The sequence below is a fragment of the Sciurus carolinensis genome, chromosome 12 (assembly GCF_902686445.1).
Source record: "Sciurus carolinensis chromosome 12, mSciCar1.2, whole genome shotgun sequence".
NCBI classification, from domain to species: domain Eukaryota; kingdom Metazoa; phylum Chordata; class Mammalia; order Rodentia; family Sciuridae; genus Sciurus; species Sciurus carolinensis.
Window position 1 is genome coordinate 20,814,155 of NC_062224.1, and position 24,715 is coordinate 20,838,869.

A 24,715-nucleotide genomic window follows, 5' to 3' on the forward strand; every position below is an offset into this window, starting at 1 on the left:
AAATCTCTAAGTATGGTGAATGCTTAACTGTTTCCCTTTTTGAGACTGAGGACCTACTTTTTATAATTTTTTTCCTTTTTGGGGATTAGAATATAAAGATCCTCAGTTAATACAAAAACTTCAGAATTTTATTCTATCATTTAATATCTTTAAATATTAAATATATTAATTTTAGGTATTTAAGTCTACAAATAAAGTCAAAGGGGGTAAAGATGGAAAAGTAGCACTTCTTTCTCCACAAGAAGAGTTATTACATAAGTAACCTTTAATAAACATTGGACTTTCTATATTAAGAGTTACAGTACCCCCATGAGTGAGGAAGCTGCATACAAGATCCCTCTTTAATAAACCTTACCAAGCCATCTACAGAGATTTACTTCAGAGAGTTCCTGAGAGTTCATTACCAAATTCAGGTTTCTAGGAGTAGACTAGATCCAAACGAATAAGAGGTGATTGTAAAGAGATTAGAGTAAAATGTATAAATTCCCAGAAAAATATAACTTACCAATATTCAGCCATATAAAAATGAAAAATCTGAATAGACCTATAACTAGTAAGGAGATTGAATCAGTAGTCAAAAACTTCCCAATAAAAAAGTAACCAGAACCAGATGAATTAACTACAGAATTCTATTAAATGTTTAAAGAATAAATGAAAATTGGTTGTTTCTATACACTAACAATAAATATTGTGAAAGGAAATTTTTAAAACAATCCCATTTAGAATAACATCAAAAAGAATAAAATAATTGAAATAAAATTAATGAAGGACATGAAGAATTATGAACTGAAAACTATTAAACATTGCTCAGTAATCAAAAGAGTATAGGACTGGCATAAAGATAAAATAGTCCAGTGGAATAAAATAAAAGTCCAGTAAAAACTTCTCACATATAATGTGATCTTTGACAAGACCACTCAATGGGGATAGGGCCTTTGGTGGCAAATGCTGCCTCGGCTCTGCTTTGAGAGAAGACTTATCTAATATTTCACAATCTCCTGTTACATTGAATTTACTGGACCTTATTCAAAAAGCAGATGGCAACACCACAGAGGCATGAAGAAAGATGAAAAGCTTGACACTGCAAAATGAAATAGTTACCAAGTTTTCTAGAATTCAACCACAGCAGCTTTTATTTGTTTTTATTCCTTTGTTAACTTCTGAAGAAATAGTGTAAAATATCAAATCTGCCAATTTTGGAATGGATTTTGGGGGACTTGTTACTAAAAAGATCAATTATTATTAACATCTAGTGACTTCTTTCCTACTATTGACAAACTTATTAGAGCAAAAGTAAAATACTCAAACAGAAAAAAATCTAAAAGGCCTCCAGGCAATGATAGGGCACATATTACCCTCATATTTCATCAAAACAAGTACTCGTGATTAACAAATAATGCAGTATTTCACCAGGGAGGAAAGGATTACATTTTATTTCTATTATTCAGTAGCTGCCAAAACCCAGTTTAAAAAGTGTGATCAACTGGGGCAGAGTTGGAGGGTGGAGGAAATATTTTCTTTTTTGATATAGTTCAACTTAAAAAAGAAACTGTTCTATTATTCATTTTTGAAATGTTCCTGTTATAGTCAGTGGAGCCAGCTCTCACCAAATAGGGCTCAAGGATAGCAACACAGCATCTGGCACAGACATATTACAAGTCTGCAAACTTCACATTAACTGATCTTGCAAGATGCTTTATGGGGGATCAAAGTGACTCAGGAAAATGTCAGAATTACATGTCACAATGAGCAAGCCCAATTTTTTAGACCCTCCTACAGAAATCATCCCAGAGGCTCAACACATGGAAATTCTAGATATGTTCAATATATTCTAAAAATGAAACACATCTCTCCATTAAAGTACAAACTTACCATGATTCATCAGTGATCTGCCTTGGACACCTCATACTCCCTTTGGTCACCTTTCATAAATACTGGGGACACCCCTCTGCATTCTTGACTTAATTTAGCTTTTGCCTACAGAACTCCATTGTACAACATTTGTTATAAAAACAAAGAATAAATTCCTGGTCTGGCTCTCAGAGAGCATACAACCCTTAAGCCCAACAGAAAAATCAGAGCTGTTTGACTGTGCTCCACCCCATTCATAACTAAAGCTTCATGTAGACTTTGTTTCCAAGCAGTCAGTCTTTAGATACTTTTCTAAAATAAGTTGTTTTCAAAATTCAAAATGCTACAACCTCCAATAATTTTCTATACATCATTCAGAGTGACCTTATTTTTCTTTTTACTTACTCTTAATTCCATGTAGACTACATGAGAAAGTTCTCATTATGAAAGTTAAAGTAATGAAGTTTAATTCTCTGGTATACACATATTGGAAAACAATTTGGTAGTGTTTAGAGAGTTGAAGTGAGTATGTCTTACAACCAAGCAATTGCACTCTAAAACAGTCATGATATCTGTTGATTGAAAAACCATATCAAATTGTAACGTAACAATTAATGTGACATTAAAAGCAAGGAAAACACATACATTATAGTTAAGGCATAAATTTATATGAATCCAGTGAAAACATCAAAAATCAGTATTTTTTGACAAGGAACACTGGAGATGTCTAAGAATCCAAACAGACAAAGCTGGTAAGAAATAGAGAAGTCAGTTAAGTTTTGGTACTCTCACGGGCCTGAAGAGAAATTGGGCTGCTGCAAAAAGACTCAGTCTCAAGGGTACAAAATCCCAGAGAGAAAGTGTAAAGAAATGAGATCAGTTATCAAAAATTTTTGTTGAATTATTAATCTGCCTATGTTGAAAGTTTAAGAAGTTCAGCAGAAGCTGGAGAGAAACACAGTATGAGTTGTCTGCAGCATCATAATGATAAAAACATGAACTGGAGTTTAAGACCTTCCTTGGAAAATAGGCAATATGGTAAAAAATAATAATAATCTAACATCCATATAATTGGAGACCCAAAGGAGAAGTGGTGAGAGGAGGAATGGAGCAAAAGTGCTATTTCAAAAGGTAATAACTGAAAAAATCTCTTAAGCATATTACACTCATATTCATGAGGCAAACCCTAAGTCAGATTAATACAAGGAAATCAATAACTAAACATAAGATAATAAAACTGTTGGTGATCCAAGGCAAAGAAAATGTTTACAAATTTATATATTTATTCACACAACTATATATTTTCTTATATTGTGTGTGTGTGTGTGTGTGTGTGTGTGTGTGTGTATGATACATATAACTCAAAGGAGCACAGTTCCATATAAATGTGCAACATTTTCAACCTCATTAGCCATCAAAAAGATTAAAATAACCAATACACAAAATAAAATAGTCAAATTCATAGAATCAGAGAACAAAATGTAGTTTCTAGGGCCTAGAAGTAGAAGGAATGGGAAATTTAGAAATTGATAAAAGGATACAAATTTTAGTTAGAAACAATAAATTCAGAACATCTATAGTACAATATGTCATTAACAAACACAGACAATAACAATGTATTGTCTACTCAAAAATGGCTGTGAATAGATTTTAGATGTTCTCATCACAAAAATGGTAAGTTAACAAATATTTGTTTGATGTAGTTATACCACGATATATACATATATCAAAACAACATGCTGAACACTATTAATATACATAAATTTTCATAACTAAAATTAAAACACTACATGAAATAGCCAGTACATGCCTACCAAAATGGATAAAATTTAAACTCTCAATTTAAGTGTTAGTGAGAATATGAAATAAATAGAAACTTCATATAGAACTGATGAGTACATAAACTGATTTTATCTGAAAACAAAATTGGTATATCTACTCAATATGAATATAATATATCCTATTACACAATTACTTCAGTCCTTGATATATACTCAACTGAAAGATACATGAACATGCCCCAACAAGAATACAAATATAACTGTACTATTAACAATATTCCCAAGCTATGAAAAGGTCAAATGTTCATCTACATCAAAATGAAGACATAAATTATACTATATTCATATAGTAGAACTATACACTATTCACATAGTAGTACTATATTCATATAGTAGAATACCATACACTGAAAATAAACACACTAATATTATGTATAACAATATGGGTATATCTCCAGGTCACTCGAATAATGTTTAAATTAGTCATATATGCTGCATTATTCTGTTTATATAATGTTTAAAAACGAGAAAATACAGTGTATATTTTTTAAAATCAAGACACTGGAGAAATTTAATTGAGGAAATAGGAAGGGGTGATTGAATAGGGGAAACAAGGCTCTCTGAAGTTCTGGTAAATTTTTTTTCCTTGACATTAGTGGTAATCATGTAGGAGTGTTTGCTTTATGACAGTTCATTATGTCATATACTTAATGGTTGTGTGCTTTTATGTAATGTTTTATATTTCAATAAGGACATTTAAAATGAACTACCATTCTCTCCCATCCAAAAAAAAAAAGTCATCCATTCTCTTTCACCTATTATATAAATTCTGTTTTTTATTATTATGACTCATTTCAAAGAATCAAAACATCTTATTCTATTTGTGGTGAGAAAGTGAGAACTAGGTGCTGATATTAAAGGAAAAAATAATTCTATAAAAATTATATAAAATTCAGAATATATTTGTGTGCACTAAGTACTTGGCTTTCTCTCAAGTATTTAGAAAATGAATATGCATTTGCATTTCCCCAGTGAAATTTTGGAGGAGTTTTTAATAGTAATTAGCAAATCAGCTAAATAATATAGGGCATAGGGCTAACCCAAAAAGCAGGAACCACATTGCCTATTAAATGCTAAATCAAAACTAAACACTATATTGCCAAAAGGTACTGAGTATTCTTTAATTATTGGTAGGAAATTTTTGCAAATAAAGCCATTTTAATTGGTATAATTGCTATCATTCTCAGATGAAAAACATACAAGAATTTTTGAAAAACAGCCTACAGAATGGCAGAAAATCTTTACCAATGCACCTCAGATAGAGCATTAATCCCCCAGATATATTAAAAACTCAAAAAAATTAACACCAAAAAAACAAATAACCCAATCAATAAATGGGCAGATGAACTGAACGGAACCTCACAAAAGAAGAAATACAAATGGCCAACTAATATATGAAAAAGTGTTCAAATCTCTAACAATTAGATAAATGCAAATTAAAACTACACTGAGGTTCCATCTCATTCCAGTCAGAATGGCAGTTATCAAGAATACAAGTAATAATAAATGTTGGCAAGGACGTAGGGAAAAAGGTTCACTCATATATTGCCAGTGGGAATGCAAATTGGTGTGATCGCTCTGGAAAGCAGTATGGAGATTCCTCAGAAATGAAACCACCATTTGATCCATTCATCCAACTCCAGAGTTGGATATATATCCAGAGGCCTTAAAATGAGCATTCTAAAGGCATGCAGCAACATCAATGTTTATAGCATCTCAATTCACAATAGCTAAGCTATGGAACCAACCTAGAAGCCCTTAAACAGATGAATGGATTAAGAAAATGTGGTATATATACACAATGGAATATTACTCAGACATAAAGAAGAATGAAATTATGGCATTTGCAGGTATATGGATGGAGCTGGAGAATATCATGCTAAGTGAAATAAGCCAATCTCAAAAAACCAAAGACTGAATGTTGTCTCTGATATGTGGATAATAATTCAGAATAGTGGGTGGGGTAGCAGCTAGGGAAGAATAGAGTTACTTTAGGTAGAGGGGAGTGAAAGGAGGGGAGAGGGTATGGGGTAGAAAGAATAGTAAAGTGGATCAGATATTATTACCCTATGTATACATATAACTATATGACCAGAGGGATTCTACATCATGTACAACCAGAAGAATTAGAAATTATAGTCTACTATGTATGATGTATGAAAGTGCCTTCTATTGTCATGTATAACTAATTAGAACAAATAAAAAACAATATACCTTGTTATTCTAGGAAAAAAATATTCAACATGCCTATATGTCCTTAGTTCACTACCAAAATGCCAAAAAACATGAATAAGAAAAAAGTAAAACTTTTACAAATGAAACTGTTTTCAAGTTCTTTAGGAAAATACAGTTTTATGGAACAGTTAAAAGACGTTCTTACTTTAGCATTAAATCATGCTCTTCTAAATAATCTCTATGAAATAACACATTCAATGTCCTGCCCACATTCTTTCAGTAATAGGATTTTAGTATGTTCCACCTTACCTGCTGCTCTAAAACTCATTCTGACCAACAAAACAAAATATATGAATGGAAGTATAATAAATTAAAGGGAAAATAGCTGTCTTAGTGTTTCTGATATCTGTGAGTAGTAAGATCACCCTAGACAGTTACCCTAGACTTTAAGCAGACAGACTTGTAAAGGCAGAAGAGAAATATTATCCTATTAAAAAATATTATACAATTAAATATATATAAATACTAACCAATTAAAATATATTTGAGTGTGGGAAGATACTCAAAAGTATAATTCAAACTACAGAATCAGGAAAACATCATTTTAAATAGCACAAAGGATAATAAACATGAGCACTAAGAGTCAATTTTTATTCTCATTTCATTTTTAAGAAGTCTTTTTCTATGGTCAGAGACAGACTAAAAAGATAGATATTTAGATAGAGAGATGTATGTATTTAGAGAAGGCATAACCATGCATTTCTCCAAAGCATTACACATGGTTTATTTTTAAATTTAAAAATTCATGGAGAAATGGATAAAACAATTGAAGATACTGTTCAATGATCATACAATATAGTTCTGATTTGGTCTTGACATTCTTTTCTAATGTGTTTAACAATGATTTGGATGAAGCACTGAGAGGACAGTTTTGGAGATCAGTGGTTAAGAGCATGAATTTTGAAGTAATATCTACTTTCATTTAAATCCCAGATACACTACTTCATAATGATATTCTGGAAAAATTACTTAATCTTTTTAAATCCTAATTTTCTTATCTATCACAGAACTATTTCCATTTACAAATATAGGTATGATGTTCATTATAAGCTAGGCATTATTTTAAGCACTTTACAAATATGAATTCATATAACAGTCATAGCAATCCAGTTAGTAGATGTTATTGATTATAATCATCCTCATTTAATAGAAGAGGAAAGAGGGAGAGAGAAGCAAGTGGTCTCAGGTCACACATCTAACAAGTAGTAAAGTAGGGTTTAATTTAGATAAAAGAATTCCCAGGCATTAGCACTCATCACAGTTATCATTATTGGAGTCATAATGAAATAGATGAAAAAGCAGAATTTGAAAGAACTTCCACCAGTTAGGACAAAATATAATTCAACATAAATATATGAGTACTGTGATTGGATTGGCAAAAATCAATCACATACATTACAAAGTTATGACATGGCTGCCATAAAAATAGTAAAAGAAACTCTAGCTGTATTGATAGGAATAAAAAATGTGGAATGAAAAATCATTCACAAATGAATTCTTTATTTCAGTCTTCAGAACCTCAGTTTAAAGAGACTATAGCCAGGCACAGGGTGTACATCTGCACTAGTGATTCAGAAGGCTAAAATAGGAAAATCTCAACTTTGAGGCCAGCCTCAGTAAATTAGCAAGGACCTCAGCAACATAGTGAGACCCTGTCTCAAACCAAAAAGGACTGGGGATTTAACCCAGGGACAGTGTACCACTGAGTTACACTGTGACTAGAGACAAAGAAGGATATTTGACAAAGATTTTTAAAAGTCAATCTATTAGAACTAATAAATTAATTCAGCAAAAGTGAAAAATATAAAATAAAAAAATCAGTTGCATTTTTATACACTAACAATGAGCAATCAAGATAGAATCTAAATAAACAATTTAATTGATAAGAATATCAGAAAGAGTAAAATACTTAAGAATAACCATAACCAAGGAGGTTAAAGATTTGTATGCTTAAAACTATAAAACTTTGCTGAAAGAAATCAAAGAAGATGCAAATAAAGCAAAAACCATCCCATATCTGTGAACTGAAAATTTACATTGTTCAAACGCACTTTATTACCCAAAGCAACTTACAGATCAACACAATCCCTACTTTTTTATTAGAGCATTATAGTTATACATAGTAGTTGGGTTCATCTCGACAAATTCGTACATGCATGGAATTCAATTTCAGTTCATGTTCCTCCCCTTTTCCCTTCCCTTCTTCCTCCCCCATTCTCCTTCCTCTATTCTACTGATCTTTCTTTTGCTTATTTATTTATTTATTTTTGCATAATCCCTATTTTTAATGGCAATTTATGCAGAAATAGAAAAATCCATCCTAAAATTCACATGAAATCTCAAGGGAACCCAAAACTCAAAAGAATTTTGAAAAAGAAAAAATCTGGAGGACTCAAACTTTCATTTTTAATTTTTAATTTTTAAAGACTGCATTTTGATTCACTGTACACAAATGGGGTACAACTTTGTTTCTATGGCTGTACATGATGTAGATTCATGCCATTCGTGTAATCATACATGTACATAGGGTAATGATATCTGTCTCATCCATCATCTTTCATACCCCCACCCATCCCCCTCTCATTTCCCTCTACATAATCCAAAGTTCCTCCATTCTTCTCTTACCCACCCCACCTCAAAACAAATCACAAAACTACAGTAATCAAAACAACGTGGTACTTACATAAAGACAGACATATAGGTCAATCAAATAGAATGAGTTTAGAAATAAACTCTCACATAATAAATATTCTTCAACATGGGTACCAAAAACACAACAGGGAAAGAACAGGTTTTACAACAAAGGGTCTCAGAAAATTGAATTTCCATATGCAAAAGAATGAAGTTGGATACCTACACATATATGAGAGTTAATTCAAAATTATTTACTAAATGTAAGACCTAAAACTATAAAATTCCTAACAGAAAGCATGAAAAAGTTCTGTGACATCAGGCTTCCAAAATTACTGCAAACAAAACCAAAAACAGACAAATAGATGGAATTGGAGAATAACATGCTAAGTGAAATAAGCCAATCCCAAAAAACCAAAGGCTGAATGTTTTCCCTGATAAGTGGAGAATGATATATAATGGAGGTGGGAGGGTGGGGAATGAGAGAAGAATGGAGGAACTTTGGATTATGTAAAGGGAAATGAGAGGGAGGGTAGGTATGAAAAATGGTGGAATGAGACAGACATCATTACTCTATGTACATGTATGATTACACAATTGGTATGAATCTACATCATGTACAACCATAGAAACGAAATGACGTACCCCATTTGTGTACAATGAGTCAAAATGCAGTCTGTAAAAAATAAAAAAATTAAATAAATAAATAAAAAATAACTGTTAAAAAAAAGGCAAATGGGATTGCATTGAACTTAAAATCTTGTATCAAAGAACATTGTCAAGATTTTTTTCAAGATGGAAGAATAGAGGAGGTGGGTTTCCTGGCAGCTCTGTGGTATAAAACCAAGAAAGCACACAGACAGCTTCTCCACAAGATGGGTGAACAACAACAAAAAAAAAAAGTGTGGGAGGAATTATACTGGAATGTAAAACTGGACATTCAAGCAGACTAGGGACACAGGAGGTTGAATATAATAAAATAAAGGAAAACACTCCCAGCAGCATAGATACTACTATAGCTGGGCCAAAAGCACCAGCCAGAGCAGCCCCTCTGTGAGCACAGTGGAGGGATAAGGAAATTAAAGGACCCGAATTTTGGTGAAGTCCAAGGCATGTCTGTGTATGGAGCATTTAGAGATCAAGGACATTGCCTGACAAACCTGAAAGATGCACTGCATAATGTCTGTGTGTGGGGAAAGAAGTCACCATCTCTCTAGGCAGCTTGTGGAGGATAAAGGAAGGAACCATTTTGCAGCCCCAGTGTATGGGCCAGTGGCTGAGGGAGCAGATTCCTGGAAAACCCAAGTTTGGTCTGAAATACAGGCCAGTAAACACACACTGCACAACATAGTGTGCTTAAGTGACCAGGAGAAAATCAAATATGGAGAGAGGTTTACAAAGTTCTACCCCTTCCCTCTCCAATCTGGCTGTTTTAGGAGAAGCTGGAAGAGATGTATCTGGCTGGGAACTTGGAAGGGGCAGGAGAGATTGTTTGGAAACCGAACCCAAAACCAGGAAATGTGGGGTCCCAGGTGACATAGGGAACTAAGAATTGGCTCCCCGACCACATGAGTGGAACACAGGGGAGATCTCTGGGGTACAGTCTACCAACACGGACCAGCAAGTACTGGGCATTGGAGGTGCACTGATTTAAATCTCCAAACCAGTTGGCATTCAGCAAAAAGCCTGGAGCCCACCTAAGACTAAACCCTGCATCCAGGAATTCTGCCATGGATTACCTGTCTCCAGTAATCCAGAGGGTGGAGCATCATTCTCCAGACGATACCACCTACAACTGCTGAGAAGAGAAGCTGAGAATATTTTGAACTCCACTGGAAAGAAATCTTTAACTCTTCATTAAGATTCCCCCCACTTTTTAAAAATTATTTTTCTTTGTTTAATTGTGACCTTAATGGTACATGCACATTTATACGTTTTCATATTTCCTTTTTTTTTCTCATTTCTAGCATTTTTGAAGTCAGTTATTTTTCATGGATTAGTTTTTTGTGAACAAGGATGTTTGATTAGTTTATTTTAGTTTTGTTTTGTATTTTTTTATTTTTAATTTTTTTGAAATTTTTACTTTATATATATTTGTTTTCTCCTACCTGTTTCCCTTGAGTCTTTCTTTTCTGCTAACAGCCAATGTCTATTGTTCTCTTTCACTCTTCCTTTAATTTTTTTTTACTTCTATCTTCTGTCACCCTCCCTCACAATCAACACATCCTTTATCGCTTCTGTTCTTTCCCTGTCCACCACTTGAAATTGTAAACCATTTTGCAAACTTGCTGTTTTTCTTGTAGGCAATAACTGATCATATCATTTCTGTTTATTGTGATAATTAACACTGTAAACATCATAGTAGGAACTATTTGTCTTAATGCTGTATATTGTTTGCATTGGTGGTTGTCTCTCCCTAAAATGTGAGAGACACTGTAATTCCACAGGGTAGAAAACAGTATGGATCTGAGGAAGTAGAGTTAAGTGGGTAGACACACAAACAACATGAGAAAGCAAGGAAACTAATCACCCCTAACAAACCAAGAAACTCCAATAACATAATCCAGTGACATGCGGAAGACATGTCAGAGAAGGAATTTAGAATGTACATAGCTAAAATGATCTGTGAAGTAAAGGACAGTGTAAGGAATGAAAGCAGAGAGAAACTACAGGAAGTGAAAGATCATTTCAATAAACAGGTAGAGATTCTGAAAACAAAACAAAAAAAAATGAGCAGAAAATCCTTGAAATGAAGGAAACAATAAACCAAATTAAAAATCCAATACAAAGCATCACCACCACACTAGACCACTTGGAAGACAGAACCTCAGGCAATGAAGACAAAATATATAATCATGAAAGTACAGTTGACCACAGAGAGAAGATATTAAGAAACTATGAACAGGACTTTCGACAACTATGGGATAACATGAAAGGACCAAATTTAAGATTTATCAGGATAGATGAAGGCATGGAGACATAAACCAAAGTAGTGCACAATCTTTTCAATGAAATAATATCAGAAAATTTCCCAAACCTAAAGGATGAAATGGAAAATCAAATACAAGAGACTTATAGGACCCAAATGTACTAAATTACAATAGACCCACATCAAGGCACATTGTAATCAAAATGCCTCGCATACTGAATAAGAATAGAATTTCAAAGGCCATGAGAGAAAAGTAGCAGATTATGTATAGGGGGAAACCAACTTGGATCTCAGTTGATTTCTTAATCCAGACCTTCAAAGCTAGGAAGTCCTAGAATAACATATACCAAGCTCTGAAAGAAAATGGATGCCAATAGAATTTTATATTCAGCAAAATTAAGCATCAGTTTTGAACATGAAATAAAAACCTTCCATGATAAACAGAAGAATTAAAAGAATTCACAACTAGAAAGACTGCACTAGAGAACATTCTCAACAAAATATTCCAGAGAAGGAAATAAAATTTTAAAAAAGTGAAAACCAGCAAAAGGAGAAAGTACATTATAAACCAATGTTCACAGCTGCACTATTCAAAATAGCCGAGATATATATATAACCAGACAGCATTTGACAGATTAATAAACAAAATGGGGCATATAGAAACAAGGGAATATTACACAGATTTTAAAAGGAAGGAAATTCTATTATATGCTACAACATGAAGGAACCTTGGGGATATTATGCTAAGTAAAATAAGCCACACACAAAAGAACAAATACTGTATGATTCTGCTTAGATGCAGTATCTAAATTAGGCAAACTCACTAAAACAGAAAGTAGAATTGTGGTTGCCAGAAGATGGAAAAAAGGGAAAAGGTGAACTGTTATTTCATGTACACAAAGTTTCAGATTTGTATGATGAAGAAGTTCAGAAGATTATTGATTTGTTTCAGAACAATGTGAATATATTTGACACTACCAAACTATACAGTATATACTTGAATATTCACAAGATGGTAAACTTGATGTTGTATAACTTTACACAATAATATACATATCACAATTATATATATATATATATATATATATATATTAGAAACAGAGCACAAATACACATAAAACAAAAGCTTGACAAAACTGCAGAGAAAAATAGAAAACTCAAAAATAATAGTAAGAGATTTGAATGATAGAACCCAACCCAGATCTATCAGAAATCTAGAAAACACTCCAATAGCAACATAATACACATTCTACATAAATGCAAATTGAACATTCTTCAGTATAGACCACATTTTAGAAGACAAAACAAGACTCAAAAAATTACAAAGGATTAAAATCATACCAAGTATGTTCTCTGATCACACTAGAATGAATAGAAATCAACTTCTAACCCACAAAAAAAATTAGAAAGTCACAGATATGCATAAATTAAACAGTACACTCCTAAATAACCAATGAATCAAACAAAATATCACAAATTACAAATATTTTGTGGTGAAGATAAAAATACAACATATTGAAACTCAGAGGATGTAGCTAGGGAGTGTATATATTTATAGCTATGAATGCCTATATTAAAAATGAAGATTTGAAATTAATAACCTAAACTTCCAACTTAAAAAATGAGGAAATAAAAAGGACTTAAATGTAAAACAAGAAGAAAAAAGAAAATAACAAGTATTAAAATAAAATAAATGAAATAAAGAATAAAAACAATAGGAAAAAAAATCAACCAAAAGTTTTGGTCCATTGTTTGGTTGCTTCTTTGAAAAGATAACCTAACAAAATTGATAAACCATTAACTTGAATGACCTAGAGAAAAAAAGATAGTAAAAACCAAGAATGAAAAATCCTTAATACTATCCTTACAGTAATGAAAAGAATAATGAAGAAATATTACAAATAAGACTATGACAACAAATTAGAAAGGCTAGATGAAATGGAAAAATTCCTAGAAGCACACGAATTATCAAAGTTGACATGAGGAAATATAAAAATTCTGAAGAAATCTATGCCAAATAAAAACATTGAGTCAGTGATCAAAGTCTACCCACAAAGTAAAAACCTGGCTAAGAAGACTTACTGATGGATATCACCAAAACTTTAGAGACGAGTTAATACCAATCCTTCACAAAGTACTCCAACCGTAAGAAAGGAAGGAACACTTTTGAACTCTTTTTATGAGGACAGTATTGTACTAAGTAAAATAAGCCACACACAAAAGAACAAATACTGTATGATTCTGCTTAGATGCAGTATCTAAATTAGGCAAAGACAACACAAGAAAAGAGAAACACAGATCAATATCCCTTAATACTGAGACACAACAGTCCTCAACAAAATACACAAAATTAAATCCTGAAAGACATAAAAAAGAATTACATACCATAAACATGTGCCATTTATCCCAGGAATACCAGGTTGACTCAACTTATGAAAATCAATCATGTAACACACCTCAGTAATAAAGACAGAGACCCCAATCATATCAACAGATATGGAACAGGCATTTGACAAAATTAAATTTCATGATAAAAAAAGAAAACAAACAAACCTGAAATAGAAGGAAACTTTCTCAACCTGATAAAGGGTGTCTACTAAAAACCCAAAAAATGTTCAATGGTGAAAGACTGAAAGCTTTCCCCCTAAGATCAGAAATTACAAGGATGTCCATTATCACTCCATCTATTCAACATTGTACTTGAAGTTCTGAACAGAGCTACTGGGAAAGGAAAAGAAAGAAAAAAGTACAGTGAAGGGGGAAAAAAAAGAGTGAGAGCAAGAGCAAGAGGGAGGGGGGGAGAGGGGGGGGAGGGAGAGAGAGAGAGAGAGAGAGAAGAAAAATAAGGAAAGGAAAGGCAGCTTGACTAAAAAGGATATAAATTCATATACAGAAAATTCTAGGGAAGCCACACACACAAAAAAAGAACTACTAGAAGCGATAAAGAAAGGAGAATCTACTACAATAGCATCAAAAAGAATAAAACACTGGGGAATAAATTTAGCAAAAGAAGTTCAAAACGTGTACTTTGAAAACCAGAATTCACAGTTTAAAAAAATAGCAGATTTAAATAAATGAAATGCTTACTCAAAAACGGAATGTTTGATATTCTTCCTCTTCCTTCTTTCTTCTTCCTCTTCTTTTAATCACCCCTCCCCCAGGTGCTGGTAATCAAGCCCAGAACTTTATACATTCTAGGTAAGTGTTCTATACTTCAGCTACATCCTCAGCCCTGAAATACTCAGATTCTTAAAATGACAATACTACCCAAATTAATCTACAGACTAAATGCAATTCATATCAAAATCCCAAACTTTTGCAGAACAAGTTAATTCTAAGATTCATAAGAAAATGCAAGTGATCTAGAATAGTCAATGCAATCTTGAAAAAGTGGAAGTCTCACACTTCTGAATTTCAAAACTCACTACAAAGCTACAGTAATTGATAGTGTGAGCTACATATGGTGTCACAGCCTATAATCCCAATAACTTGGGAGTCTGAGGCAGGAGGATTCTAAGTTCAAAGCCAGTCTCAGCAATTTAGCAAGGCCCTAAGCAATTTAGTGAGGCCCTGTCTCACGATAACAAATAAAAAGGGCCAGGGATGTGGCTCAGTGATTAAGTGCCCCTGGGTTCAATCGCCAGTACCAAAAATAAAAATAGTGTGGGACTGGCATATAATGGAATACAATTAAGTCAAGAAATAATCCCTTGTATTTATAGATAATTTATTTCTTACATGAGTGTCAAAATAATTAACAGAAAAAGAACAGTCTGACCAACAAATGATTTTTGTAACAACTAGGTATCAACATATAAAAGAATGATGTTTTATTCATACTATACGCCAGATAAAAAAATTAACTAAAAAATGATCAAATACCTAAATCTTTCAAGAAACTATATTTCTTCAAGACCTGGGATTTAGAAACGGGTTCTTCAATATACCATTAAAGGAATAAGAATCAAAAGAAAAATTATACTGAATTTCATCAAATTTAAATTTTTTTGTGCTTCAAAACGTCATCAAGAAGGTGAAAAAACAGATGGGTGTGGTGGCACACGCCTATGATCCTAGCAGCTGTGGAGGCTGAGGCTGGAGGATCATGACCTCAAAGACAGCATCAGCAAAAGTGAGGGACCAAGCAACTTAGTTAGACCTTGTCTCAAATAAAAATACAAAATAGGGTTGGGGATGAGGCTCAGTGTTTTGAGTGCCCGTGAGTTCAATCCCTGGTATCCCTCCCCGCAAAAAAAGTAAAAAGACAACTCAGAATGTGATCAAATATTTTCAAATCGTGTATCTGGCAAGGGAATTTTATCTAGAGTATATAAAACTCCGGCAATCCAAAAATAAAAAGAAAATAACTCAATGCAAAAGAATGGACAAAAGATCTGAATAAGCATTTCTCCAAAAAAAATTAAAAAACAAAAAACCAACAACTACATGAAAAGATGCTAAACATCAATAGTCACTTGGGAAATTCAAATCATACCATATTTTATCTGCTAGGATTACTACAATGAAAAGCACAGGCAATAAAAATGTTGGAAAGAATGTAGAAAAATTGGCACCCTCATAAATTGATAGTAGAAATGTAATAGAACCACTATGGAAAAAATGTTTGCGAGTTCTTTAAAAAATTAAACATAGAGTTATTATATGATCTAGCAATTCCACTCCTAGGTACATGCCTAACAGATCTGAAAGCATATATTTACACAAGAACTTTTTACGTGAATGTTAATAGCAGTATCATTCACAATAGCTAAAAGTAAAAATTATATAAATGTTTATTATCTCATGAGTGGTTAAGAAAATAGGATGTAAATATGGCATATATATTATACAATAAAATGGAACATTATTCAGCCATAATGATTGTTAATGGATAAAGGATTTACTTTGGAGGTGAGAAGAATATTTTGGAAGTAGATAGTTGATGGTTTTACAACTCTATGAATATACCAAAGTCACCTGTTTGACTGCAAACTTCTATAAGATTTTAAAATAAATTCAAAAGAAAGGATAAAAGAATAACCAGGATGATGATATATAAATTTGATTTGAGGAAATCAGAAATACTTTGGCCAGAGAAAAATAAAGACTCATTAAAAATATGAATGCTATCTAAAACACTTTAAAACCATACTAAGATATCTGAATTGTGTAGATACAGTAATACATTTTCAAATAATCTCCAACGGTGTTATATAAATAAGCAAAAATAGTCCTGTTATTTACTCTTTGGAACAGCAGACTGACCATTAGACCAAAGCCCACCCACACTCAAATTCTGACATATACAACTGCTGTAAATATTGCCCGGATATCCATATTTTCACAAGTTGCCTGCTCTTATACCCTGAAAACTGTACCTAACACCTACTAGCCATGTATAAAACCGTCACTCTTCCCTTAGAGTTCTCTTAACTTCCTATTTGGGAGTGACATTGTGCTCCACTCCTTCCACAACTGACTCAAGAAGGTCTGTTGTGAGGTATGTCTCCTCTCAGGCAATCTGAGTCATCCAAAGAAAGTGTGTGTATTCTTGCACCCTATTGGTCATGAATTGAATTAGTCCCCAAATCCTTCAACTTATCACAAAGACATTATTAATTTTGATCAAAACCACATTTTGATTCAATATAAAATAATTTCTAGTACTAAAAGATAACTGTGTTAGCTTTCTGTGATTGTGACAAAATTCCTGAAATAAACTACTTACTAGGAGAAAATATTTATTTTGGCTCATGGTTTCAGAGGTTGCAGTCCATGATCACTAGGCCCTGTTGCTTTGGGTGTGTGGTGAGGCAGGATATCATGATGGGTAGCACGTGACATAGGAAACCACTCACCTCTTGGTAGACAGGAAGCACACAAGAGAGAGAAAAGGACAAGAGTCCTAAGATCCACTTCAAGAGCACAACTCCATGACCTTTGTTTCACTAGGTCCCATCTCTTAAAGGTTCCACCACCTCCCAATAGTGTCACACTCCTAATAGTGTTACAAGATGGTAACACATGAGCTTTTGGGGGACATTTCAGATCCAAGCTATAACAAGGGCTAAATACAAGTGTATGGTGAATCCTTTGTCTTTGTAAAGTATTTATCCTTGAGTAAACAACAACTTCTCAAAGATGATCTAAGAAAGAGATAGAAACCAGATACATGGTTGTAACCTGAAAAATATTGGTATATATCACTGCCCTCCGCCGGCGGAGGCAATGGTAACGTGTACGCTTCCTTTTCACACGAACAAAAAAGCCCAAAAGACAAGACCAACGAATGACGACGACGAACGACGAACGATGAACGACAAACAATGCCCAACAAACAATGCTCTTTATTCGAGGAAGTGTCTGGGTTATATAGCAAGCATAAGCCAATCAGAATCAGCCTGAGATCAGTCTCTAGGCAGTTACAAGAATCACCTCATATACAGCAGCCAATCAGAGTTACTGAGCATGTGGGGAGAGCATGATAACAATGTAATACAATAAGGGCAACAAGAAGGCACATAGCAGCGAGCATGAGTCAGCAGTGTTAGCTGTTTGTTGCAAACCAGGGGCCCCAGACTGAGGTCCTCGATGTCGCAAACTGGGCCACCCCGGCTCAGTGCCAGACTAGGGTGGGGTCCGCGGTACCCTGACAGGTATAGCACTCAATCTGATTTTTAAATTCTAGAAAATAATCCATGAGCAAATAATTTTACTGATTGGGACCGCTTATCTCCCCAGTATATCCAAATAATTCAATATAAGTATAGTCAACAACTTACTTTCCTACTGGATTATTAAGGTCTAATATCTGAAAAATGACAATAGTATTCCTGAATCTTATCTTACAAGTTATACCTTGCCGAATATTCTTTTTTTTTTTTTTTGCGGTGCTGGGGATTTGAACCCAGGGTCTTGTGCTTTTGAGGCAAGCACGCTACCAACTGAGCTATATCCCCAGTCCACTCGCTGAATATTCTTACAAGTTGCTATAAAATATACTAAACTTCATAAGGAAAATGTAATGGTGCATTTGGAAGAATAAGAGACCCAGAATATTCAAAGCAATCCTTAGCAAGAGGATTGAAAGAGTGAAGCAGGAGGTACCACAATACCAGACTTAAACCATACCACAGAGCAAGAGTAATAAAAATGGCATGGTATTAGCACCAAAATAGACAGGTAGATCAATGACATAGAAGACACAGAGACAAATCCACATAAATACAGTTACTTCACACTAGAAAAAGGTGCAAAAACATGCAATGAAGGAAAGATAACCTCTTCAACAAATGCTGGAAAACTGGAAAGTCAAATGCAGCAAAATGAAATTAAACCACTATCTCTCACCCTGCACAAAACAGAAGAAAAAGTAGGCCCAAATCTTTATCATGTCAGCTTAGGACATGACTTCCTTAACAAGACTTCCAAAGTGCAAGAAATAAAAGCAAGAATCAATAAATGGAGTAGATTCAAATTAAAAAGCTTTTTCTCAGCAAAGGAAACAATCAACAATGTGAAGAGAGAGCCTACATAGTAGGAGAAAATCTTTTCCACACACACTTCAGAGAGAGCACCAATATCCAGAATTTATAAAGAACTCAAAAAACTTTACACCAAAAATCAAAGAACCCAATCAATAAATGGGCTAAGGAACTGAGCACACACTTCGCAGGAGATATACAAGCAATCAACAAATATATTTTAAAAAATGTTCAAAATCTCTAGTAATTAGAGAAATGCAAATCAAAACTACCCTAAGATTTCATTTCACCCCAAGTGGAATGGCTATTATCAAGAATACAAGCAATAACAAGTGCTGGCAAGGATATGGGGTAAGATACATAACTAGCATCCCAGAATAAAGTCTAGCTTAATTTCTAAATTGATGCTAGATATTCTGATATTTTACAAGTAAAATTATTTCACTATTGACTTAAAATGTATTGCTCAATAGGCCTGAACAGACTAAGTGAACACTGGTAAAAGACTGCTTTAACTTTTTAAAAAATTTCTCTGGACCTGAAAATTCCATGACTTAGTTGTGGTGAAGATGACCCACCTCCAATCCCACAATATTATTTAAAAAATATTTTTAAAATATCAGTAATGAAAATCTTTAGTTATTTAAAGCAGAAAACATGGCCTCCACTTAGGCTTGATTTATAATTCTAACTAGGTTAAATCCACCTTACAAAACTGAGATGTATGACATTATCATTTTAAAGCACTTTTCAAATACCATGTGTTCCATAAATGTTAAATACTAAGTTTAAGTACTATAAAGATTAACCATTTAATGAAAGATTGGATTTTCTTGGAGAACAAAGTACTCACAGCAGAAATCTATTTTCCCTGAATTACAGATAGTTGTATCATTACCAGACTTGTAGAATTATAACAAGGTTGTTCAACTGTAGAACTAATAGGTATAATCACAGCAACATTCTAATATTAAAGATGTCAAGAATTTTAAGCAAAGTTGCAGAATATTAGCTTAAAAATAACCAGTTCCAACTGTCTTTTATCTCATTTCTATACTGTACATGTCATCTGTTTTATATTTTAATGAATTTCTCTGAGTATATATTTAATTATATTGTAAGTCCATGATAACTTTGTTAAAGACCAAGAAACTAAGGGCAGAATTTGGAAAATAATATACAGAGTAGTTGTTCAGTATATATCCTGATTCATATATCCCGATTCACATATCCCTAAAACGTGGGTCAATTGCATCAGATATCAATAAATGTAATTATTGTCATTTAATTATTTATCATCTAAGAAATGGAGGAGGTCTCCAGAACCTGTACCTTTAATTTGGCACAAGACTTTCTACTGGGAGGATAGGTTTACAAGGATGTGTAATTTGAGCATTTGATATTCTTGTAGGCTCTGATGATTAACAAGGCAGAATCAGCTAATTAGCAAACCACAGTTGTCTTTTATTCTTAATACTATAAACTTATTAAAATAATGTTAAAATATTAAATATTAAATTAATTAAATATTAAAAGCTTACACTCTAAAATTAGACTCTGGAAATTGAGAAACCACTTTAAAGCAAGAATGAATGCCAAGAAATATTCCACAATTTTGTAAGTATTTCTATATCCATTCATTTTTAATTGCTACCTCAAAGATTACTTTTTTATCTGAAATAATTTGAAAAGTGCTCTATTGAGTGGGGGGCATTGCTGGGCTTGCTCTGAAACTCATAGTATTAGTTTTCCATTTATTAAACTGATTACTTTAACCTTATCATATGGGTTCTATTGGAGTAATATTCAAAATATTCTATGACCAGTCTGGCATGTATAGCAAACTATCAGATTAATTGTTGGTCATGGTATTAGAAACCCCCTGCAGATTTAAGTCCTTTTTTAGTTAAGGAGGTCCATGGTTTCTGACAGCACTGGGAGAGGTGAAGCAGGTATTGGAACAGTTCTGAGCAGTGACTATGTACCTACACTTAAATTACTGGCGTGGCAGCCCTAATGTACCAAGTCTAGGAGAGCACCCTTAAAACACAGAACTCTCCATCTGATTCAAATGAAAAGTGGAAATTCCAATGCAAGGAGATAACTACCTTTACTCCTGTATCCCTGCCCATTCTTTTTATAGAATATTATTTGGTCCAATTAGGGAAAGTTGAAATCCTCTCATATCTTTACTATAGCCTATATTGTCTGATTTCACAGTTTTACCATATAACCCACAACAGGCATTGCCACCCTCCACCCAGGGCACTCAGACAACTTCACATGAAAATAAAGTCCTTTACTAGCTACCACCACCCCAATGCCTTCTGCTGACACTGTTACACATTTGATGTAATCCTTCCTCCCTCAGTCTGTCTGAGTTGAAGACTTCTTAAAAGGGGTCATGTCTTCATTTCATGTCAGATTTCCTATTTACAACAAAGAAAACTAAATTTTAAAGAGAATCCCAAGAACACCTGCCCTTCACAGATATATTTAAGAAAGACTGAGAGTGAGAACACAGATAGGAGGTCTGTCCTTCTCTGTAAACTAACACCTACCTGCTGGGGTTAAAAAGAATTGATTATTTTCTTTCAGCATTTTGGCTGAATTTTTATTATAATCCTTATACTCATTTTAAATCATTTGTAATATACTCATTCAGGCTGGGAATAACTGATGACCAAACTTGTATGCATAAATGAATGAATGAATGAGTCAATGAATGAATGAATAAGAAATTCAAGTTCAGAGGAAAAATACTACGATGAGTACATGAATATAAAATAAATATATTATTTTGTTTCATACAGGAGGTTGAGGAAAGAACAGCAGAAGAATCCTCACAATGATAACTGATGAAAGGCTCTCCAACATAGGTCTGACTCTTAAAACAATCATCTTGTCTCCAACGTAACTAAATCTCAGAAAATACTTAAGAAATTGAAAGTACAGCTTCCTTCCTTATACACTTCTCTCTGGAGAATGAAGATAGAAAAAGCTCTATTCAGGCTGGAATCATGGCTCAGTGGTAGAGCGCTTGCCTTGCATGTGTGAGGCACTGGGTTCGATCCTCAGTACCACATAAAATGAATATATAAAATAAAAGTATTGTGTCCATCAGCAAAAAAAAAAAATTTTTTTTTAAAGAAAAAGGTCCATTCCCTTACCTTCTTCACTATCCCCACTACTTCTGATCCTGGTCCTAATCCTTTTTAAATTAGTATATAAAATTGACTAATGGTTCAAGTCAAGAAAGATGTCGTAGCTTTACAAATATACCTCCAATACAATGTTCACATGCAAAGAGCAGGCTTGAGAAAACTGGGCGGTAAGGAGAAAATACCAATTCAGAAGAATTTTGACTGATCTATATTAAGACTATTAAAAATATATGCTAAAAAAATAAAAATATATGCTAGTTAGGTAAAGAGGTCCAAGGGTCATTAAAATCCATTTCTTCAGAAGCCCTCTTCTGACTATAACTCTGCCAATAAAATTTTACAACTATTACTCCATTTTATTTAAAAATATTAAATTTTATTAAAAAGTATGAACTTCTGAATATTCACAATGCATAATCACTAAGGAAAGATATCAACCCAATTAAAATATACCTGTTCTAATCATCTTTTCATCAGCTAGACCTAGATGCATCTCACTAGTTAAAGGTGGAAATTCAGCCCCATCACCTTATTATCACCTCTTCATTCAATTTTATTCAACTTTTTCTGCCATCATGACTTTTCTTTAATTTTCTTAATTCATTGTACACAAATGGAGTACAACTTTTCATTTCTCTGGTTGTACACAATGTAGTCACACTGTTCATGTAATCACACATGTACATAGGGTAATGATGTTTGTCTCATTCCATTAATTTCCTTCCTGCTCCTGCTCCCTCCCCACCCCTCATTTCCCTCTCCACAATCTAACCTTTCTCCATTCTTCCCTTATCCCCTCCCCCCACCTTTATGTATCAGCATCCACTTATTGGAGAAAACATTTGGTCTTTGGTTTTGGGGGACTGGCTTATTTCACTTAGCATGATATTCTCCAACTCCAGTCATTTACCTGAAAATGCCATAATCTTTTTCTTGCTTATGGCTGAGTATATTCCATTGTGTAGATATAACAGTTTCTTTATCCATTCATCTGTTGAAGGGCATCTAGGTTGGTTCCACAGTCTAACTATTGTGCATTGAGCTGCTATAAACATTGATGTGGCTGTGTTACTGTAGTATGCTGATTTTAAGTCCTTGGGGATAGGTTGAGGAGTGGGTTAGCTGGGTCAAACGGTGGGTCCATTCCTAACTTTCTAAGGACTCTCCATACTGCTTTCCAGAGTGGCTGCACCAATTTGCAATCCCACCAGCAATGTATGAGTGTGCCTTTTCCCCCACATCCTTGCAAACACTTATTATTGCTTGTGTTCTTGATAATAGCCATTGTAATTGGTGTGAGATGAAATCTTAGGGTAGTTTTGATTTGCAATTCTCTAATTACTAGAGATGTTGAACAATTTTTCATATATTTGTTGATCACCTGTATATCTTCTTCTGTGAAGTGCCTGCCCAGTTCCTTAGCCCATGTATTGATTGGATTCTTTAATTTTTGGTGTAAAGTTTTTTGAGTTCTTCATAAATCTTGGATATTAGTGCTCTATCTGAAGTGGGCGTGATAAAGATTTTCTCCTACTATGTAGGCTCTCTCTTCACATTGTTGATTGTTTCCTTTTCTGAGAATAAGCTTTTAAGTTTGAATTCACCCCATTTAATGATTCTTGCTTTTATTTCTTGCACTCTGGAAGTCTTGTTAAGGAAGTCTGGTACAAGCCAACATGATGAAGATTTGGGCCTACTTTTTCTTCTATTTGGTGCAGGATCTCTGGTCTAATTTCTAGGTCCTTCATCCACTTTGAGTCGAATTTTATGCAAGACGAGAGATAGTGGTTTAATTTCATTTTGTTGCGTATGAATTTCCAGTTTTCCCAGCACCATTTGTTGAAGAGGTTATCTTTTCTCCATTGCATGTTTTTGGGCACCTTTTTCTAGTATGCAATAACTATATTTATGTGGGTTTGTCTCTGTGTCCTCTATTCTGTACCTGTCTATTTTGGTGCCAATACCATGCCATTTTTATTACTATTGTTCTGTAGTATAATTTAAGGTCTGGTATTGTGATACCTCCTGCTTCACTCTTCCTGCTAAGGATTGCTTTGGCTATTCTGGGCCTCTTATTTTTTCAAATGAATTTCATGATTGTTTCTCTATTTCTATGATGTATGTCATTGGAATTTTAACTGGAATTGCATTGAATCTGTATAGCACTTTTGGTTAGTATGGCCATTTTGACAATATTAATTCTGCCTATCCAAGAACAAACTACTTCCACAGTGCAAGAAAGACACATTTCCATAATATTAACCAATTAACAGAATTTCCAAATCAGTTAGGCAAGTATATCTTTCCTTTATTCAGAAAATATTACCAGCTTGACTCCACTGGACACTGGAGTAGCTCCACTTACTGTAGGTTGAATAATGATATCCCCTAAAAATTTCTGTATCTTTACCTCCAATCTTGAATATGTTACCTTACATTACATAGCAAAAGGGATTTCATAGATGTGATTGAGTTGAGGATCGTGAGATGGGCAGTTTAACTTAGATTATCTAATCTAAGTGGGTCAAATATAATCACAACAGTCTTTTAAAGTGAGGAAGAAGGATAAAAGACAGGGAA

General features: G+C 33.7%; 1 protein-coding gene across 1 annotated transcript in view; it reads right to left on the reverse strand.

Moving 5' to 3' along the window:
* Positions 1-24,715, reverse strand: part of Gpr158 (G protein-coupled receptor 158) — a 465,699-nt gene that overhangs the window by 234,728 nt on the left and 206,256 nt on the right. The window lies entirely within an intron of this gene.